This window comes from Ovis canadensis, chromosome 2 (genome assembly GCF_042477335.2).
Source record: "Ovis canadensis isolate MfBH-ARS-UI-01 breed Bighorn chromosome 2, ARS-UI_OviCan_v2, whole genome shotgun sequence".
NCBI classification, from domain to species: Eukaryota; Metazoa; Chordata; class Mammalia; order Artiodactyla; family Bovidae; genus Ovis; species Ovis canadensis.
In genome coordinates, this window is record NC_091246.1 from 197502829 (window position 1) to 197523722 (window position 20894).

A 20894-nucleotide genomic window follows, 5' to 3' on the forward strand; every position below is an offset into this window, starting at 1 on the left:
TTCCAGAGAGGCTATGCCATTTTCATTCCCATCTGCATGAGTAATCTAGTTTCTCTGCATCCTCTAGGGCATTTGGTGCTGTCACTATTCTTTACTCTGTCCATTCTGATAAGGGCATAATGACATCCCATTTTGGCTTTATTATTCTTTTTTTTTTTCCTAATGACTAAAATGGCTGAAAACTTTTTTATTTACTTATTTTCCATATTTATTATCTCTTTGGTGAAATCTCTGTTTACCTCTTTCATCTATTTTCTAAGTGTATTTTTACTGTTTCGTTTGAGATTTATATTCTAAAATTTGTGTCAGCCCTTAGTTAGTTGTGTGACTGATAAAAATATCCCTCTAGTCTGTAACTCGCCCTTCCATCCTCATATCAGAGTTTTTCAGAGAACAAAAGTTTTTAGCTTCATGTTTACTAGTTTATTAATTTTCTTTTTATGTATTATTGTGTTGTTGGTGTCAAGTCTAAGAACTCTTTGCTTTAGCCTAGATACTGAATATTTTCCCTTATGTTTTGTGTAAAACTTTTGTGTAAAAGTTACATCCTATTTCATATTATGTTTAAGTCCACATGTTTAATTTTTGAATAAAGTATGACATTTAATTTAAGGTTTACTTTTATGTTGTTTACGTTTAAGTTACAGTGTACCTACAGATATCCAGTTGTTTCAGTAACCACTGAGTTACTGTGGCACCTTTTTCAAAGATTAGCTATATTTGTGTGAGCCTATTTCTGCTTCTTTACTCTCTTCCATTGACCTTTGTCTCTCTCTCCATCAATACCACATTATTGATCATTGGCGGGTGAGCCTTATTATAAGATGGAGTGTTTTCTCCCACTTTATTATTGTTCTACAAACTTTTTTAGTTGTCTAGTGTTCTTGTATTTAATCATATATTTATATTTATATAATTTATATATTTATAATTTATATATTTTTATTTAATATACAATCATATATTTTAGGATATGCTTCTCGGTGTCTACTAAATCCTTCCTTGAATTTTGATAGGAACTGGAACATACATACATATTAATTTAGAAAGATTTAGCATCTTTGCTATGTTGTCTCCCAACCCATAAACATGTATGCCTCTCCATTTAGTTAAGTCTTCCTTGATTTTTTAAAATCATTTTGTTTTCAGTATATTGATTATGCTTATGTTTTGTTAAGTTTATACCCAAGTGGTTCATCTTCACTGGAGCAGTTGAAATGCTACAGTATATTTTTAATTTCAGCTTCCCCATGTTCAGTGTTAATCTCATTTAGGAGTAAAATTTTTTAATTTCCCTTTGTATTGTATCCTGTGACTTGATGAATTTACTTACTAGTTATAGGAGCTTTTCGTAGATTCTTTAGGATTTTCTACATAGAAAATCATATCAGCTACAAATGGGGTGATACTGCAAATAAGGTGATTACTGAGAAAAATATGTTTTCTGTCTCTTTCTCACAAACAGGTCTATTTTTCATATTCTAGAGTTTACTCTGTGCCAGTTTTCTCTAGGCTAACACATGAGCAGCAGGTAGGAACTAGCAGAAACTTTCAAAAATCAATCTCATTAATTCCTGTACATGGAGGGGAGTAGCTCATATTTATTTTCCCACTGACATGCATTACACCACATAGAACATTTCTATCTCACTTAGGCAGAGTTATCTACAGTCAATTTGACAGCTGTTGGAGATTGTGGCCAGCCATGAATTTGCAAATTCCCAAGCCCTTATGTTCTCCACCACAGGACACAGGAAAGTGGGGCCTTTCTTATATGACTGGAGACAAAGGATCTTTCTCATTATCTATGGTAATCAAAGAGCATTTCTTAATATATAAGAATTTCCAAGAAGGTTTCATCATCTTCCAATTTACTTGCATATGTAGTAGTGTTCGAGGAGAGGATAAATCAACATATCAACAGCAAAAACAAAGCCTGCATTGAATCAAATAAGCCTAATCTATCCCACTTTTTATGGGCCTTTTAAGTAGATATTAAACTGGACTGAGATACTATAATGCTTATAAAAGAAGACTTGGCAAAGGTAAGTTTATTTATTGACCTTTTAAAATTTAATCGACCCACCAAAACCTTGAAATCCAGAGGCAGATTCTTTTATAATCAATGGGATGTTTTCAAAAAGCAATTTCTGAAACCCCATTTGGCACTTCTTCCCTGCTTCTGTGAGATTCCGATTTGTTAGATACTGAATGTTTTCATGAGATCTTATTTAAAACTAATTCCCAGGCAACTCTGCTTCACAGGAACACGTTGGAATGACTGACCAAGCAACTTTAGGTTTCTGAGAATCTTAGAAAACAATTCAAGTGTGCTTGGGGGTGGGTATCACCCTCAGGAATTTGAAGATTTGGGAATGAGTAGAAAGAGGACACTGTGGTCTTGTTGGACCTTCTCAGACAGAACATGGAAGGGACTAAGAACATCTTCTCCTGCCATGTAGAACTGGGGCAGGAGGTATGTGGTCCCCATACCCAGGGTGAGCAATTAGAGTTTCTTCTCTGTGGACAGAAACACCAAAATATCAATAGCAGGACTGAAGAGAGAAGGCTGGGCCCTGCCCAGATAAGAGATAAGAGACCACATGTTTCTCATTCTGAGAGTCTAGGAGACATTCTTGACTAAAAAACTCCTTGGAGATCAAAAGGGGAGTGATGCCAAGCTAGTGATGTTCATCACTAAAGGAAGAGTCACAGGCCTCTTCACTGGAATCCACTTTAACTGAAATCCACTTTGACTGGGAGATGAGTGCACACACAAGGGAGGATCATGAGATATATCAAATACAGACTGAGAACCAGGCAAATCAATATGATTGGCCAGAGAAAATCCTGAAGAAATATCCCATAAAAATGAATCAACCTACTATGAGGGCAGAACTGTCTCTCTGAGTCAAACCATGTCTATCCACACATACTGTACTCTTTTTCCTTTTAATAAAGACTTTACTTTTTTCACTACTTTCCATTTTTATGGGAATTCTTTTCTGCAAAGCCAAATGGCCAGGGCCTTGTCACTGACCACGGGTCTATGGCTAAAATTCAGTGCTCTCATTGCAGCTACCTGACCTCAGCCTCTGACTGGGACCCAAAACTGTGTTTCAAGCCACTCCAGGCTGAGACCACCCACCCAAGATCAGAATGTAATGCTCAACATCTCCTGGTCTGTCCATCACTAAAGGAAGAGCCTGTCTGTGTAGTAATTTTGGCTTTTCCATTTCCAAAACAACCTCTAAGGATGAAGCTGTAAAATGAGGGGTTTGAGGTTTGCCCCTCTGCTGAAATTAATTTTATTGTGCAAATATTCCCTATAATAAATCACAAATAATTTATTAAGCTCAGAGGAAAATAGCTTAAGATGAAGACAACAGTTGAATTTATTATCTACCAAAAACCTCATCTATTGTTGTGAATACCATATTTTCTGTGTAAGGAAAAGGCATATCACATATGCATGAAAATCAATGGATCTTTATTGTATCCAAACCGCACTGATGGAACTAACAAATGCATAATCAGTCTAGCCCATTCCTTTGAAAATAAATTGATTTTTCAGCACTTTTCTCCAAACTCAGTTGATTTGAAAATAAAATCATTTTCTTTCTTTCTGACACCAGTACATTTTAAATGTGAGCATTTTCTCTTCTCATGATTGTTTTCTGTGATTTTTTTTACACCGATTGGACATATCTAATTATCCAAATAGCTATTTAAATAGAATGCATTTTCAGTAATGTCTTTAAAGTGCCACTTATGGAGATAAAGCTTTCCATGACCTTTAAACCACAGCCACCTTTCTTGGCTCAGTGCTGAATGAAATATGGCATCACAGATAATCTTGACACCACTACTTACATATTGGTATCAGAATCTGCATGTTTTTATTTTTTAATTGCCAAACACGGCAGCTCCATGGCCATAAAAGGTGATTGAAAGTCTTTGTACAATATGTGAAACTGGCTGTTTTCCACTTACAATAGAATATGAACAGAGTTTTATCACCAATGCTTATTTTCTGTTGACATTTTAATGAAAATAAATGTAGATTGGGTTGCCCCACTCTGTTCAGGCTTGAAGACTATACTATAGTATGTGAATCAATATTCTCTCCACTTTGAAGATCAACCTAAATGCAAGTACAATAGCTTTTCTAGAGTCATCTAGTACAACTTTGGTGTGAAGGTCTGAATCAGTTGGCTACTAAGGTACATTATATTAATTATTTTTATTTGTATATGTGTGTTTGCATGGTGTTTTCTTGAGCACTTAAACTGCAATTGTTCTTCTCATCTCTCATGTATAATTGATATAGCTATGCTCTTATAAGGGCTTCCTTGGTGGTGCAGAGGTTAAAGTGTCTGCCTGTAATGTGGGAGACTTGGGTTAGATCCCTGGGTCAGGAAGATCCCCTGGAGAAGGAAATGGCCACCCACTCCAGTATTCTTGCCTGGAGAATCCCATGGATGGAGGAGCTTGGTGGGCTACAGTCCACGAGTTGCAAAGAGTCAGACACGACTTCACTTTCACTTTCACTTTCATGCTCTTATAAGGATTGTCTTTAACATATTATCCACATAAATGTCAGAGTATGGAATTACATTACATATATGTATATGTATAACTGGAGAAGGAAATGCAAACCACTACAGTATTCTTGCCTGGAGAATCATATGGGTAGAGGATTCTGGTGGCTACATTCATTGGAGTTACAAGAGTTGGAAACAGCTTAGCAACTAAACCATGACCACCATATATGTATAACAATTGAGATATTATTGCACTGTTCTCAGTTTGAATCAGAAGAACTAGATTGAATTCCAATGTTGTGATCAGTTCAGTTAGTTCAGTTGCTCTTTTGTGTCTGACTTGTTGCGAACCCATGGGATGCAGCATGCCGTGCTTCCCTGTTCATCACCAACCCCCAAAGCTTACTCAAACTAATGTCCATTAAGTCAGTGGCACCAACCAACCATCTCATCCTCTGTTGTCCCCTTCTCTCCCCACCTTCAGTCTTTCCCAGCATCAAGGTCTTTTCCAATGAGTCAATTCTTCACATCACCTGGCCAAAGTATTGGAGTTTTAGCTTCAACATCAGTCCTTCAAATGAATATTTAGGACTGATTTCCTTTAGGATTGACTGGTTGGAGCTTCTTGCAGTCCAAGGGACTCTTAAGAGTCTTCTCTGACACTACAGTTGAAAAGCATCAATTCTTGGGTGCACAGCTTTCTTTGCAGTCCAACTCTCACATCCATACATGACTACTGGAAAAACTATGGCTTTGACTAGATGGACTTTGTTGGCAAAGTAATGCCTCTGCTTTTTAAAATGTTATCTAGGTTGGTCATAGCTTTTCTTCCAAGGAGCAAGTGTCTTTTAATTTCATGGCTGCAGTCACCATCTGCAGTGATTTTGAAGCCCCCCAAATAAAAAGACTGTCCCTATTCCCATTGTTTCCCCATCTATTTGACATGAAGTGATGAGAATAGATGCCATGATCTTAGTTTTCTGGATGTTGAGTTTTAAGCCAGCTTTTTCACTCTCCTTTCCCACTTTCATCAAGAGGTTCTTTAGTTCTTCTTTGCTTTCTGCCATATGGGAGGTGTCATCTCCATATCTGAGGTTATTGATGTTTCTCCCAGCATTCTTGATTCCAGCTTGTGCTTCATCCAGCCCAGCATTTCTCATGATGTCCTCTGCATATAAGTTAAATAAGCAGAGTGACAATATTCAGCCTTGAGATACTCCTTTCCAAATTTGGAACCTGTCGGTTGTTCCGTGTTCAGTTCTAACTGTTGCTTCTTGGCTTACATACAGATTTCTCAGGAGGCAGGTAAGGTGGTCTGGTATTCCCATCTATTCATGAATTTTACACAGTTTGTTGTGATCCTCGCAGACAAAGGTTTGGCATAGTTAATAAGGCAGAAGTAGATGTTTTTCTGGTATTCTCTCACTTTTTCAATGATTCAGCAGATGTTGGCAATTTGAACTCTGGTTCCTCTGCCTTTTCTTTTTCTTTTTTAATTTTTATTTTTACTTTATTTTACTTTACAATACTGCATTGGTTTTGCCATACATTGACATGAATCCACCTCGGGTGTACATGCGATCCCAAACATGAACCCCCGTCCACCTCCCTCCCCACAACATCCCTCTGGGTCATCCCCATGCACCAGCACCAACCATGCTGTATCCTGCATTGGACTTAGACTGGTGATTCGAAATCCAGCTTGAACATCTGGAAATTCATGGTTCACATACTGATGAAACCTGGCTTGGAGATTTTTGAGCATTACTTTGCTAGCATGTAAGATGAGGCCAATTGTGCAGTAGTTTGAGCCTTCTTTTGTATTGCCTTTCTTCAGGACTGGAATGAAAACTGACATTTTCCAGTCCTGTGGACTGCTGAGTTTTCCAAATTTGCTGGTATATTCAGTGCAGGATTTTCACAACATTGCCTTTTAGGATTTGAAACAGCTCAACTGAAATTCCATCACCTCTACTAGCTTTGTTCGTAGTGGTGCTTCCGAAGGCCCACCTGAGTTTGCCTTCCAGGATGTCTGGCTCTAGGTGAGTGATCACAGCATCATGGTCATCGGGGTCATGAAGATCTTGTTTGCACACTTCTGTGTATTGTTACCACCTCTTCTTAATATCTTTTGTTTCTGTTAGGTCCATACTATTTCTGTCCTTTATTGTGCCCATCTCTGCATGAAATGTTCCCTTGGTATCTCTAATTTTCTTAAGAGATCTCTAGTGTTTCCCATTCTATTGTTTCCCTCTACTTCTTTGCATTGATCACTGAAGAAGGCTTTCTTATTTCTCCTTGCTATTCTTTGGAACTCTGCATTCAAATGGGTTTATCTTTCCTTCTATTTTTTTATTTTTAGCTTCTCTTTTCTCAGCTATTTGTAAGACCTCCTCAGACAACTATTATGCTTTTTTGAATTTCTTTTTCTTGGGGATGGTCTTGATCACTGCCTCCTGAACAATCTTGCAAACCTCTATCCATAGTTCTTCAGGTGCTCTGTCTATCAGATCTAATTCCTTGAATCTATTTGTCACTTCCACTGTATAATCATAAGGGATTTGATTTAGGTCATACCTGATTGGTCTAGTGGTTTCCCCTACTTTCTTCAATTCAAGTCTGAATTTGGCAATAAAGAGTACATGATATGAGCCACAGTCACCTTCAGTCTTGTTTTTGCTGACTATATAGAGTTTCTCCATCTTTGGCTGCAAAAAATGTCAATCTGATTTTGGTATTGACCATCTGGTGATGTCCATGTGTAGAGTCTTCTCTTGTATTGTTGGAAGAGAGTATTAGCTATGACCAGTGTGTTCTCTTGGCAAAACTCTGTTTGCCTTTGACCTGTTTCATTTTGTATTCCAAGGTCAAATGTGCCTGTTGCTCCAGGTATCTCTCGACTTCCTACTTTTACATTCCACTCCCCTATAATGAAAAAGATATCTTTTGGGGGCGTTAGTTTTAAAAGGTCTTGTAGGTCTTCATAGAATTGTTCAACTTCAGCTTCTTCAGCATTACTGGTTGGGACATAGACTTGGATTACCATGATATTGAATGGTTTGCCTCGGAAACAAACAAAGATCATTCTGTCGTTTTTGAGATTGCATCCAAGTACTGCATTTTGGACTCTTTTGTTGACTATGATGGCTACTCCATTTATTCTAAGGGATTTTTTCCCACAGTAGTCGATATAATGATCTTCTGAGTTAAATTCACCCATTCTAGTCCATTTTAGTTCACTGATTCCTAAAATGTCAATGTTCACTCTTGTCATCTCCTGTTTAACCACTTCCAATTTGCCTTGATTCATGGACCTAACATTCCAGGTTCCTATGCAATATTGCTCTTTACAGCATCAGATTTTACTTCCATCCACCCAGTAACATCCACAACTGGGTGTTTCTTTTGCTTTGGCTCCGTCTCTTCATTCTTTCTAGAGTTATTTCTCCACTGATCTCAGTAGCATATTGGGCACTTACCGACCTGGGGAGTTCATCTTTGAGTGTCCTATCTTTTTGCCTTTTCATACAGTTTATGGAGTTCTCAAGGCAAGAATACTGAAGTGGTTTGCCATTCCCTTCTCCAGCTGACCACGTTTTGTCAGAACTCTCCACCATGACCTGTCCATTTTGGGTGGCTTTACATGATTTGGCTCATCGTTTCATTGAGTTAGACAAGGCTGTGGTCCATGTGATCAGATTGGTTCGTTTTCTGTGATTGTGGTTTTCATTCTGTCTGCCCTCTGATGGAGAAAGATAAGAGGCTTATGGAAACCTTCTGATGGGAGAGACTGACTGAAGGGGAAACTGGGTCTTGTTCTGATGAGCGGGGTTATGCTCAGTAAATCTTTAATCCAATTTTCTGTTGATGGGTGGTGCTGTGTTCCCTCCTTATTGTTTGATCTGAGGCCAAACTATGGTGGAGGTAATGAAGATAATGGCAACCTCCTTCAAAAGGTCCCAAGCATGTACTGTTGTACTTAGTGCTCCCAGTCTGCAGCAGGCCACTGCCAACCCACGCATCCTCCGGAGACTCCTGGACACTCATGGGCAAGTCTGGGTCAGTCTCTTCTGCAGCCATTGCTCCTTTCTCTTGGGTCCTGGTACACACAGGCTTTGTTTGTGCCCCCCAAGGTCTGTTTTCTCAGTCCTGTGTAAGTTCTGGCGGCTCTCTGGTGGGGTAATGGTGACCTCCTCCAAGAGGGCTTGTGCCATACCCAGGTCTACTGCACCCAGAGCCCCTGCCCCTGCAGCAATCCACTGCTGATCCGTACCTCCACAGGAGACACTCAAACACAGTTCTGGCTCAGTCTCTGTGGGGGCTCTGGGTCGTGGTGTGCACAAGGTTTTTTTGAGCCCTCCTAGAGCCTCTGGTGGGTGTGGGGTTTGATTCTAAACATGATTTTACCTCTCCTACCGTCTTGCTGTGGCTTCTCCTTTGCCCTTGGATGTGGGTTACCTTTCCTTGATGGGATCCAACATTCCCCTGTCAATGGTTGTTCAGCAGTGAGCTATAATTTTTGAGTTCTCACAGGAAAAGATGAGCACACATCCTTCTATTCCACTGTGACTGGTACATTGTCGTAATTTATTTTTGCATGAGTTGAAATGTACAGCAACAATAACAGGCTTCTGAGTTTTTAAGCAGCTTTCTCCAATGCTTTTTATTATTATTATTATTTTATTCTAGTCACACCAGTCTTCCCACGGTTCTTTGGAAAAGCCAAACTCCCTTCCGCATAGGATCTTTGCATATGCTGCTGTTTATTCAGAATGCCATCCCACTTTCCATGCCATTTTCTATACTTTCCTCAATAACTTCTACTCATCCCACAGATATAAACTCAGTTTTGATATTTGTTTCAGCAAATCCTTCTTTACTGTCCATCACTGTACAGTCCACAGCATTAAAAATCTCATCATAAACAGTGTTTGTCTCAGCCACACGGAGTTATTCATCAGATCATGAGGCAAAGGTGGAAACAGAATAAGTAGGAGGCCCTTGAACACATAGAATTTTATCTCTTGTTATTGATTTTCACCAGGGAGTGAGGAAGTACATAACATGATCAGATTTGTGTTTTAAATAAATAACACTGGTAGCAAAATAATTGATAAAATAACATGGATTTTAGGAAGATTCATGAGTAAAACTAGTGATTAAGATTGGATGATTGGCTTGATATGGATGACAGAGGAAAGAGTCTGAGGCACCCTATGAGTTTCTGGCCGGTGACTGGCTGACACTGGCTGGGTAAGTTGTGAGATGTTGAGACAAGAAGAGAGGTAGATGAAGATGGATGGAAGCAAGAGGAAGGACAGGTCTGTCCAAAACATATTGAGGCTGAATTAATGCAAAGCAGTCAACTGGAGGGTGACAATTGAGTACAGACAAGTGTAATATAGCTGATAATTTACATCACAGTGACTTCAGGACTCGATCAGAAAATGAAAACATGAGCATTAAGATGGGACAAGAAAATAGATAACTGACCAGTAACAGAGATAAAGACAGGGAAAAGGCTCAAAAACCTCCAAAGTAAACATTGCCAAAGCTATTAAAGGATGTTTAAGAGACATCAAGATCAGGAGCAAAATGTAGCTCAAGGAGAAGAATGATTTAGTGAATCAATGCAGTGTAATCTTCAGATCAGGAATATATTGCTGAGTATAGTTTTTATGGAATGGTGAGAGACAGAAGGGTAACTGTGTAGAAAATAAAATTATTTTGTTGTGAGTGTCCCATGCACCAGTACAGCATATAGTAGAGGTTGTGACAAAAATTCCTTGCTTGCCCAAACTTTAGCCAGGCTCTTCAACTTCTCCTATGTCTATATATGCATTCCCTTATAAAATTCATTTTTAGCAAGAACCTTGATAAATCAGTGTAACCTGACCCACTCCCTTCAATTTCTAATAAGGTTGTTCATCACCCAAGGTGATGCCTGATATCTTAACTTGTTCACCCCAATTCTGCTTCTTGGCTATGAACTCCCATTTGCCCTACCTCTCTTTTCCAGTGTAATATTTTATTGCACTGGTCTCTATAACTAACACAATGATCGTGAATAAAGCTACTTTACCATCTTTAACAAATGTTATTGAATATTTTTTTAACAGTTGTCCTATGGTTATCATAAGTCCTAATTGCCAATGTATTGATATATACCTGTGTAATATAACAAGAATATCATGATAGAAACAGCAATATATCACCTTATATCAGTCAGAATGCCCATCATCAAAAAGTCTACAAATAATGATAGAGAGGGTGTGGAGAAAAGGGAACCCTCCTATACTGTTAGTGGGAATATAAATTGGTGCAGCCACTATGGAATACAGTATGGAGGTTCTCTGAAAAATGAAAATAGAATTACCATATGATCCAGCAATCCTACTGGACTTTTTCTGGGTGTATATCCAGAAAACACAAAACTCTAATTCAAAAAGATACATGCACACCAATGTTAACAGCAGTGCTATTTACAATAGCCAGGACATGGAAACAACCCAAATGCCCATCAACAATTAACTTAAGAAGACCTGGTACATATATATAACAGATTACTCAGCCACAGAAATGGAAGACATAATGTCACCTGTAGCAACATGAATGGAAGTAGAGAATATTATATTTAGAGAATTCAGAAAGAGAAAAACAAACATATGATATCACTTACATGTAGAATCTTGAAAAAAAATACAAATGAATTTACATATGAAATAGAAACACATTCAGTCATAGAGAAAAAACTTATGGTTACCAAAGCAGAGAGGTAATGGAGGAGGAATAAATTAGAAGTATAGTGTTGACAGATAAAAAATACTATACATAAAATAGATAAACCACAAGGATTCATTATATAGCACAGGGAACTATATTCAATATCTTATATAACTGAAAATAATCTGAAAAAAAAATATATATATACATAAAGCTGAGCCACTTTATTGTACACCTGGAACTAACACAGTATTATGTTAGCAATAGTTCAATTTAAATATATATATATATAAAATTTAAAAATTATTTTTTGAGGCTTAGCCACACAGTCTTTAAGCAAATAAGGAATCTGAGGTCCAAGGACATGCAAGCACAAGCTTCAGGATCATGTGGTTGTCTCTGTCATGCAGTTTCAATGACCATCAGGTTCCCTGGCCCCATTCATGACACAGTCCTTAATAACCCCATGGAACTCTGAGGGCAACACTTTGTCTTTCAGATCTCAGCAGCTTTTCCTGATCTCTTAACAACCTTGATATTTGAAAGGTGACTGGATACAAAAATCAAGTCATAAAAAAATAGAAAATTATTCAGTAAGATTTTTTTAATATCATTACAATGCTCCCCCAAATATTCTCCACATTAAATGTACATCAACATTGCAAATCCTATGCTATGGTGAATACCTTGTGTTATTATCAGAAAGAGATAAAGAGCATTTTTATGACAGCATATGAAAGGTTCAGTTCAAACTGAACAATTTCAAATAAAATACATGACTTTTTGAGACAATGTTCAAAGTCCTCTGATGATTTGATCTCCTAGTATTAGGGCCATGTATGCTACTTCACTCACATACAGCATTTTACATAAACTATTTGATCTCACATAAAGTAAAATAATAATGTAGACAATATTATGTTAAAAATCACATTGGGGGAGAAACAATTCCAAAATGGTGGAGTAAGGACCTCCAACATCCTGATCATTCATAAGAGGAAAGAGAAGAGTGGCAAAAAATGTCAAAGTTAAGATTCTTTTAGAACTTTAGTAATGAAAAAAGGTTTTAAACAATATGCTGCTGCTGCTGCTGCTAAGTCACTTCAGTCGTGTCTGACTCTGTGTGACCCCATGTACAGCAGCCTACCAGTCTCCTCAATCCACAGGATTCTCTAGGCAAGAGTACTGAGGAATTTTTATTCAAGAAATATCAGAACAGCAAGCTTTATGGTGATGATTCCTTTCTATTCCCAGCTCCATGACCACCTGGAAAACCAACAGACTCCCAATCACAGTAGTTCTGAAAACTAGCAGCCTAGACTTTATTTTGGGGGCTCCAAAATCACTGCAGATGGTGATTGCAGCCATGAAACTAAAAGACGCTTACTCCTTGGAAGAAAAGGTATGACCAACCTAGATAGTATCTTCAAAAGCAGAGACATTATTTTGCCGACTAAGGTCCGTCTAGTTAAGGCTATGGTTTTTCCTGTGGTCACGTATGGATGTGAGAGTGGGACTGTGAAGAAGGCAGAGTGCTGAAGAATTGATGCGTTTGAACTGTGGTGTTGGAGAAGACTCTTGAGAGTCCCTTGGACTGCAAGGAGATCCAACCAGTCCATTCTGAAGGAGATCAGCCCTGGGATTTCTTTGGAAGGAATGATGCTAAAGCTGAAGCTCCAGTACTTTGGCCACCTCATGCAAAGAGTTGACTCATTGGAAAAGACTCTGATGCTGGGAGGGATTGGGGGCAGGAGGAGAAGGGGACGACCGAGGATGAGATGGCTGGATGGCATCATTGACTCGTTGGACATGAGTCTGAGTGAACTCTGGGAGTTGGTGATGGACAGGGAGGCCTGGCGTGCTGTGATTCATGGGGTCACAGAGTCGGACACGACTGAGTGACTGAACTGAACTGAACTGAGGAGCAACTGTAATAGGCAGAGGAGATTCAGAGTTCCAAAGGGTTTAATTCCCAGAAAACTGTTATTTAACCTTTCTGGATATTCCCCATTCACAAAGTTGGTTTTCATCTGACTTGACTCAGAACTTGCTTAGTTAGAACAGCTGTTTCCCAGATGACATTTTCTGAAAAATGCATGCTGAAGTTGTTTAACGTTAGAATTGCCTGGATGGGGACTTCCCTGGTGGTTCAAAGACTAACATTCTGCATTCCAATTCAGGGGCCCTGGGTTCAGTCCCCGGTCCGAGGACTAAATCCCACATTCCACAGTTAAGAATGTTCATGCCACAACTAAATATCCCACATGTCACAAGGAAGATTGAAGATACCATGTGCCACAACTAAGAGTTGGCACAGCCAAATAAATACAAAAATAAATAAATATATAAAATAATTGCATGGGTGATGGTAAAAGTTGGACAAACAAAAAGATGACAAAAAAAACATTAAAAGAAAGCTATGGAATGAGATGCCCATGGTGGACTTTAAAAAGCTCTGAAAAATTCCTGAAAATCTAGAAGGCCAGGCACTTTCATAGGACTGGATGCATGCCCAGGGCTGTGTCATGCATGGGAGAAGCCCCAGCTCTCACCATTGAGTGATGGTGTGGTTCTATATGAACAAGAATCAAACATCAAGGAAGAGTTGTAAACCACTAGAGTGTTGAAGGGTCTTCCCAAGTGACACTAGTGGTAAACAATCTGCTTGCCAATGCAGGATACATAAAAGACGCAGTTTCAATCTCTGGGTTGAGAAGACTCCCCTAGAGGAGGGCAGGGCAATCCACTCCAGTATTCCTGCCTAGAGAATCCGCTGGACAGAGGAGCCTGGCGGACTGCAGTCCATAGGGTCATAAAGAGTTGGACACGATTGAAGTGACTTGGCACACACACACAGAGTGCTGAAGATGTGCCTTAATATATGCAAAAAGGCCCTCAGCAAAGACTAGGGAGCATTTAATGAAATCTCTGTGCAACAATTTACTGACCCTAAGTTAAATGAATAAAGACTAATGTGGCTACACATGAAAAATAATACAAAACTTACAGGATTAATTTAAAGTCACTAAACAAAAAACAGAAGCAGCAACACCAAACTCTGGAGGAAAGAAGAAAATATAATCTCTAGACTTGCCAAACTGTATTATTTAAATGTGCATATTTCAACAAAATTATGAGACATGAAAACAAATAAGAAATACTGGCCTGTATGCTAAAACATACACCAGGCAAAACCAGGCAGGCTGTCAACTCTCACCACTTCTATTCAGCATTATACTGAAAATTATTGGCAGAATAATTAGATTAAATTTTTTGAAAAAAAGGTATGCAACTTGAAAAGGAATATTAAAACTATCCTTACCTGTAGATATGCCTATGTACAGACATGACTTTGTATGCAGAAAATGTACATGTGTCCTCAAAACAAACTATTAGAACTAATATACAAGTGGGGCAAGGTTGTAGAATACAAGATAAAATCACCAAAAAGCAATTGTGTTTCTCTGCGCAAGCAAGGAATGATCCAAAAAAGGAAAAAAAAAATAATAATAATAAGGAGAAAATTAGATTTATAAGCTATCCAAAAGGAAAAAAAAAAATTAAGGGATGCATTGAACAAGAGAAGTATAAGACTTGCAAAATGAAAACAATAAGGTATTGTTGAAATAAATTTAAAAGAATGTAAATAAGTGTATAGATATCTATGCTTTCTGGATGAGAAGAATTAACATTGTGATATAAGTTCGCCAAAACAGATTCAACATATTCCTTATTGAAGGCTTGTTTGATGATCTTGCAGAGATCATAACACATATATACATACATAACACATTCACGTGGAAATGTAATAGACACAAAATAGTAAGAACTATTTTGTAAAAGCTATGGTTTTTCCAGTAGTCATGAATGGATGTGAGAGTTGGACTGTAATGAAAGCTGAGCACTGAAGAATTGATGCTTTTGAATTATGGTGCTGGAGAAGACTCTTGAGAGTCCCTTGGACAGCAAATAGATCAAACCAGTCAATCCTAAAGGAAATAAACCCTGAATATTCATTGGAAGGACTGATGCTGAAGCTGAAACTCCAAAATTTGGCTGCCTTATATGAAGAACTGATCCATTGAAAAAGATCTTGATGCTGGGAAAGATTTAAGGTGAAAGGAGAAGGGGACAAAAGAGGATGAGATGGTTAGATAGCATCACTGACTCAATGGACATCAATTTAAACAAATTCTGGAAGATACTGAATGACAGGGAAGCCTAGTGTGCTTCAGTCCATGGCATCACAGAGAGTTGGACACAATTTAAGGACTGAACAATAAAACAACAGTCTTGAAAAAGAAAGACAAAATCTGGATGACCCATACTTCCCAATCTAAAAATTTACAAAGCTACAGTAACAAAAGCAGTGTGGTCTGGCATAGGACTAAATATATAGGCTAATAAAATATAATCGAGAGGCTAACAAAAAATAATCTCAAGTTTGTGACAAATGAGTTCAATAAGTTTACCAAGGCAAATGTTTTTATTAGAAATGATATTGAGACAGCTGGATATCTTTCTGTAACAAATAAAGCTGTACTTCTACATTATTGCATAGGCAAAAATGAATCAACATGATTCCTAGACATAAAAGTAAGTGCAAAAGTAAAAACATTAAAAAATATATGACATTGGATTAAGCTATGGGCAAGCTATGGGCTCTTAAGCCCATAGATTTTTTTTAATATTTTAACATTTCATTAATGTGTGGAAGAAACAGAATAGAGTTTTAAAAATATTCCTTAAAGGTTTTAATCAACATCCATATCATGCTTACCAAGGAAAATACAGATAAATTATATTTTATTGAAACAAAAAACTTTGTAATATTCCATCTAAGAAGTCAAATCAAAAAGTCAGTCTACATAAAGGGAGAAAACACTTGCAAATTATACAACTAGTAAGGGTTAGCCTCAGTTCAGTTCAGTCGCTCAGTCATATCTGACTCTTTGCGACCCCATGAATTGCAGCATGCCAGGTCTCCCTGTCCATCACCAACTCCCGGAGGTCACTCACACTCATGTCCATCGAGTCAGTGATGCCATCCAACCATCTCATCCTCTGTTTTCCCCTCCTGCCCCTAATCCCTCCCAGCATCAGAGTCTTTTCTCATCTAGACTAAAGAAATTTCACAAATATTTGAATTATTATATGGGTAAAAGACTTGAGATGTTTTTCCAAAGAAGATATACAAATGATCAATGAGACCAATAAAATGCTTAGTATCATTAGTCATTAGGAAAATGCAAATCTTAAGTCACAATATTGTATTTCTTCACACTCACCAAATACAAGATGAACAATGCCATGTCACATTGAAGATGTGGAAAAAATGAATCCTTATACACTCCTGTTGGAATTGTAAAATTGTAAACCACTTTGGAAAAGTTCTGCAATTCCTGCCAAGGTAGGCAGGTAGATTTAGTCAATAAGCCATGTCCAACTCTTGGGATCCCATGGACTGTAGCCCACCAGGTTCTTCTGTCCATGGGATTTCCCAGGCAAGATTATTGGGATGGGGTTGTCATTTCCTTCTCCAGGGGACCTTTGCTACCCAGGGATCTAACTGGGTCTCCTGCATTGCAGGCAGACTCTTTACCAACTGAGCCACCAGGAAAGCCCAATAGAATTATCAAATGACCCAGCGACTTTACTCCTAGATGTGCACCTGTGAGAACTGAAAATATATGTCTGCACAAAGCATTATGTACAAATATTCATAGTAGCATTATCCACAATAGTCAAAAGTGGAAATGACCCAAATATCCATCAACTAATGAGTGGACAAATAAAATGTGTTTTATTCATACAATATAATATCATTTTTCTTTAAAAAGAAATAAAAATGACACATGTGACAACATAGATGGATTTTGAAAACATTTTGTGAAAAGAAAGAAGTCACATACAAAACAAAAGGTATTGTATTATTCCATTTATATTAAATTGCCAGCTTTGGTAAATGCATAAAGACAAAGTAGGTTAGTGGTTTTGAAGGGATGGGTTGGAAGTGACAAACTGGAACTTATTTCTGATGTGCAAAGAGTATTTTTTGGTGTGATGAGGACATTTTTAGATAATAGTGATCGTTGCACAATTCTATAAATATACTGAAAACACTGAGTTGTGCACTTTACAGGGGGAATTTCACAGCATATGAATTACTTTTTAATAAAGCTGTTATTGGAGTAAAATGAAGGAGGAAGAGGAATTCTCTGCATCAGGAAAGAAGATGCAGGCATTGGGCCTTGCAATGTCCTGATCTGACACAGTGTGCTGAGACTGATGTAGTGGTGGGTGTATCCTTCAGGAGTATCACCTCAAATCTGTTCCGCATTAGGAATTACCATAGTCATCACTAGGCTTAAAAATAGATACTGATCAATGAAATATCTATATCCCCACTCTTCAGGTTTTTCTAGATTATAAATTTTTACAATGATCTACATGGCCCTCTTTTTTTTAATATAAATTTATTTATTTTCATTGGAGGTTATTTACTTTACAATATTGTATTGGTTTTGCCGTACATCAACATGAATCTGCCACAGGTATACACATGTTCCCTATCCTGAACCCCCCCCCCTTCTCCCTCCCCATACTATCCCTCTGGGTTGTCCCAGTGCACCAGCCCCAAGCACCTGGTATCATGCATCAAACCTGGACTGGTGACTCGTTTCATATATGATATTATACATGTTACAATGCCATTCGCCTAAATCATCCCACCCTTTCCCTCTCCCACAGAGTCAAAAGACTGTTCTATACATCTGTGTCTATTTTGCTGTCTCTCATTTAGGGTTATCGTTACCATCTTTATAAATTCCATATGTATGTGTTAGTATACTGTATTGGTGTTTTTCTTTCTGGCTTACTTCACTCAGTATAATAGGTTCCAGTTTTATCCATCTCATTAGAACTGATTCAAATGAATTCTTTTTAATAGCTGAGTAATACTACATTGTGTATATGTACCACAGCTTTCTTAACCATTCATCTGCTGATGGACATCTAGGTTGCTTCTATGTCCTGGCAATTATAAACAGTGCTGTGATGAATATTGGGGTACACATGTCCCTTTCAATTCTGGTTTCCTTAGGAATATATCTACCTAAAGAAACTAAAGACCTATATATAGAAAACTATAAAACACTGGTGAAGAAATCAAAGAGAACACTAATAGATGGAGAAATATACCATGTTCATGGATCAGAAGAATCAATATAGTGAAAACGAGTACAATACCCAAAGCAATTTATAGATTCAGTGCAATCCCTATCAAGCTACCAATGGTATTTTTCATAGAGCTAGAACAAATAATTTTACAATTTGTATGGAAATTCAAAAAAAAAAACTCAAATAGCCAAAGCAATCTTGAGAAAGAAGAATGGAACTGGAGGATTCAACCTGTCTGACTTCAGGCTCTACTACAAAGCCACAGTCATCAAGACAGTATGGTACTAGCACAAAGACAGAAATATAGACCAATGGAACAAAATAGAAAGCCCAGAGATAAATCCACACACCTATGGACACCTTATCTTTGACAAAGGAGGCAAGAATATACAATAGATTAAAGACAATCTCTTTAACAAATGGTGATGAGAAAACTGGTCAACCACTTGTAAAAGAATGAAACTAGAACACTTTCTAACACCATACACAAAAATAAACTCAAAATGGATTAAAGATCTAAATGTAAAACCAGAAACTACAAAACTCCTAGAACAGAACATAGGCAAAACACTCTCTGACATACATCACAGCAGGATCCTCTATGACCCACCTCCCAGAATATTGGAAATAAAAGCATGGCCCTCTTTTTATTTTATGCTCACACATTACTGCCAAAGTCATATTTAGGATCTGTAAAACACAACTACTGAACATAAAGGTTGTTCTCAAGCATATTCTTGAGATTACACTTTTACATTAATTGAAAATTCAGCATAAACCTCTACTTTATCACACTTCAAGATTATTATAATTTCCTTTTAAACCCAATTGTTTTTTCAATTAGAAATTCAAATGATTTTTAAAGTTTCTATCTTCACCTTTAAGTGACAGAGACACTCCACATAGATTATTTTAATTACTTTTAAAAATATTCTGCAATGAGTACATTTTTAAATGTCAATTAAAATATTGTGATAAGAAAACCAACTATGTTAATGAAATATAAAATGATAAATATCTAATTATTTTTGAAGAAAATCTCCATTAGAAGCTTTTAATATTTCATTAATGTGTGGAAGAAACAGAATAGAGTTTAAAAAATATTCCTCAGAGGTTTTAACCAATCGTTTTTATTCTCTTAGAGCTGTATGTCATTTTTAATTTGCTTGTACCCGATCTTTAGCAGGTGAAGCAGGGAAAGGACTTTGAGACAGTAGGCATTAAGTTAGAGGGTTGAGGACAAGTAAGGAGAGCATGTTATCTTCAGATAACTTGATTGGTTTAAGATCACTGAAACCCAATGCACATAAGGAAAAAAGCAACAAGAACCTTTTCATTTACCTCATGTAATCCTCTGAAACAGATCTGTAAAGTTAATACCATACACAAGAGGAAATCACTCAGCTTCTGTAGGTGTCTTGCATCAACTCGCCAAGTCCTGAAAAAGCAGAACTGAGCCTCAAACACATTTATGTAATTCTATAAATGTTTGCCTTTATAATAACTGCCTTCCTGAAGGTTTTTGCACTGGAGAAAATGTTATGGGGTTGAGTGAGGTGGAAAATGAATAAGGACTTGAAAAAAAAAAAGGAACATTGAAGGGATTTGCATCTCATTTATCTCCAATAATTATGCCCAAGCCCACTGAGCTTGGCTCACAAAACCCATTCCTGTGAAACCTTACTGAGCTAAGAGTGAAATTCCAGGTTATGTTTCTGTAAAGATAGACAATCCCAGCAAATGAACTCCTTAGTCAAAAGATGATTCCTGGCAACAATTGATGACTATACTATGCTAACTAGCTATTTGATGGATAATCAAACTCTATTGCCAACCAGATTTGAAATGGATATTTCATGCACATGTAGCCCCAGAATTTCAAATTGAGCCATCACTTCAGTAATAGTGTTTCTATCAAGAGTATGGCAGTGGGAGAGAAGTATATCAAAGTGTGAACATGACACAATTTCCTTTACTGACCAGCCTTTCAAAATAGAAATTGAAATGAACATTTCCTCAACATATGTTGTGCATTCAGCTATGAAGTGGATTATTTTTAAAACATATACATTAAAGGTCCAGCTCACCCCTATGATCCATTTATAATATAACCAGTTAGCATAATTCAGCATATATATACAATAACAAATCAATTCCAAGTAAGTAAATAAAGAAGTCGTGAAGTTTTAAGGAAAGTGGAAAAGGGATTTATCATTTGATCATAAGATTTCAAACACATTAATTAGCATCTGTCTCAGTTTTCTTGTCTATAAAATGGTTATATATTCTATTGGCTATATTGTTGTTATGATAAATGACATACATGGAAATGCCTTACACAGCTCTTGACAAATATTCAATGTTCAATAAAAGCCAATTATTATGTAGTAATTAACAAATTGCAATTACAGCTAAATCATTTATGATCTGAAACATGTCACTCATCTT